The sequence below is a fragment of the Mesoplodon densirostris genome, chromosome 20, assembly GCF_025265405.1.
Source record: "Mesoplodon densirostris isolate mMesDen1 chromosome 20, mMesDen1 primary haplotype, whole genome shotgun sequence".
NCBI lineage: Eukaryota > Metazoa > Chordata > Mammalia > Artiodactyla > Ziphiidae > Mesoplodon > Mesoplodon densirostris.
In genome coordinates this window covers 28,522,718-28,525,086 of record NC_082680.1, presented here as the reverse complement: position 1 = coordinate 28,525,086, position 2,369 = coordinate 28,522,718, and the positions used below count along the sequence as shown (strand labels likewise).

At 40.2% G+C, this 2,369-nt stretch overlaps 1 pseudogene; it reads right to left on the bottom strand.

Moving 5' to 3' along the window:
• Positions 1-1,352: 1,352 nt before the first annotated feature.
• Positions 1,353-2,153, bottom strand: LOC132481348 (MICOS complex subunit MIC27-like; annotated as a pseudogene).
• Positions 2,154-2,369: the final 216 nt, after the last annotated feature.

The window sequence follows — 2,369 nt, the reverse complement described above, 5'->3', positions numbered from 1 at the left end:
TTGTCCAGTCACTTTTTGCACCAATTTCCTGCTCTGGAATGAGTCACGGGCCTCTACTTTCTCTCTCTCTCCTTTTTTTTTTTTCTTAATTGCAGTATAGTTGACATACCCTCTTGTGTTAGTTTCAGGTGTACAGCAAAGCGATTCAGTTATACATCTATATATGTTTTCTTTCAGATTATTTTCCATATTCTCTTTCGGTCCCCACCTCTTCTGTCCCTTCCCCACAGGACCTTTCCCCATGTGTGGACACACCTTCCTTCTTGATTCATCAAGCATTACTAAGCCAATGCGATTGTGTGTAATAGCCTTGGTGATATTTGGGGTGTAATGGAGAGCTCTGCAGGATAGTACAGATGCACATGTAATGTGAAGGCATGTTTTCAGCCTTCTTGCCGTAGAAAAGTTTTCAGAAATATCTTGGTCCTGCTAGTCGTTGGGACGGCTTTCACCATTGTTCTAGAACTGTCCCGTTTCCTCTCCTGCTCTCCATCTCAGGATCTCCATTCTCTTCTGAGGCATCAAAGAGAATATCGTGGAAGTTTTCTGGGTTGGATTTCCCTTAATCATTAGGCTTCTGTTACTTTTGCATAATCAGAAGAGTCCAGAGAGGCTGAGTGACCAGCATCCCCTCAATACTTTCTTTTCTAAATGGCATTTTCCTCTTGCTTAACATATGTATATATAACCCCTTGTACTTGTCTTCATAACGATGTCATTTTTTTATCATCCGAAGTGGCCTGGGTCATATTTTGGTACCAGTGGCCAGCATCTCCCACCCAAGCAGCTCTGAGCATACAAATATTCCCTTTGCCTCTCCAAATGTGACTGTATAGCAGTGTCACCTGAGGAGCATTTTCTTTTCTTTTCTTTTCTTTTTGTCATAAAATATGGATATTTTATTCCAGCTCTGGGAAATGAAAAACAAAGAGGAGGAGGGAACACATCCTTCCACACACTATTCTAATTTAGCTGACATTAATTCAGAAAAGCTAAAGCAAATATATATGTGCATATGTATACATATTTATAGATACACATACATGTTTTTTCAGATTTTAGCCTCATCTGTGTTCATATATTTATTTTTATTTTTTTATAAATACCCTTAAAAGTCACCAAATGCATCCTAATACTTCTACCTCTGTGTCCTGATCTATCATTTAATATTGTTTGGATTGTATTCAATTTGTGTTTTAATCACTTATGTGATTTGTCTAACTGTACATTCAAAGATGTAAGGGAAAAACTTGGTTTAAATTATACTCTGTGCGTCACAGTTGCCCATTACATGATTTTTTTCATCATTATTCACAACTTCACACATCTTGTATTTCTCTATGCAGGCTCTTTCAGCTTCTAGTGCTGTACATATCTACATCTTCTGGATGGAACTGCCCGTGATCCATGAGCTTGGGGTCAGGCATAAATTGTGTAGCACCTGAGGTGGATTCTGGTTTGGTCTTTGTTTCAGAGCTGAGTTCTGTTGGCAAGGCACAACTCTGGTTGTGAGTTGTTTTTGCAGGTATTTCTATTTCATCAGAGCTTCCTAGCTTAGTTTTTTCTTTTGGCTCAGGAAATGACTCTTTTTTGTTGTTTTTTGTCCACAGTGATTGAACTGCTTCATAAATTTGCTGGCTTATAGCACATGCCTTTTTCCCAGTTACCTTTGCAATCATTACTGATTGAACAGGGTAGGGAACAGTTGCTCCTAAAGTGGCCAGTCCAGGTGGATAAGCAATTCTCTTAAACCTAGAACCTTTTCTCGCTGAAATGAAGGCTGCCAATCCTGAAACTGTAATCACTCCAATTTTCGGAGGAAAGTCTCAAGGTGGATTCTTCAAATAGACATATGCATCTTTTCCAAATTGTACTGTATCCATTATCCCATTTTTCACAAAGACATAAACACCCTTGCACCAGCCAATATAATGACCAGTTGTAGTGCAAATGGATGCAAAGCCCATTTGTAAATCACTGGGCTGTTCTTCAACATATTTAGACTGGAGAGGTGGCGCAGTATATATGCAGAGCTGCTTTGGTTTCACTAGCTGCTTTTTGGACTCCTCTTTTTTGGCCACATGCACACTTACAGATGCACATATTAGACCTGTTGGCATGGTTGTCTGCTTTCCCATCCTAACAGCCGCCATAGCTTTGGCCCTCTCTGCCCAGGTCTTCGCACGGAGAGTGGCTTGAGGAGTATTTTTAAAATGCATTATTTGGGGTACCTATTTAAGCCTAATAAGAAGGATTTGGGGAAGGGGGTTGATTGAGTTCAGAGCCCATGAGTCTGACATTTTCAAACTCTTCACACATTATGCATGGGTAGCTGGTCTCAGGACCGGCCATTCAGAGCTGCTCCCATA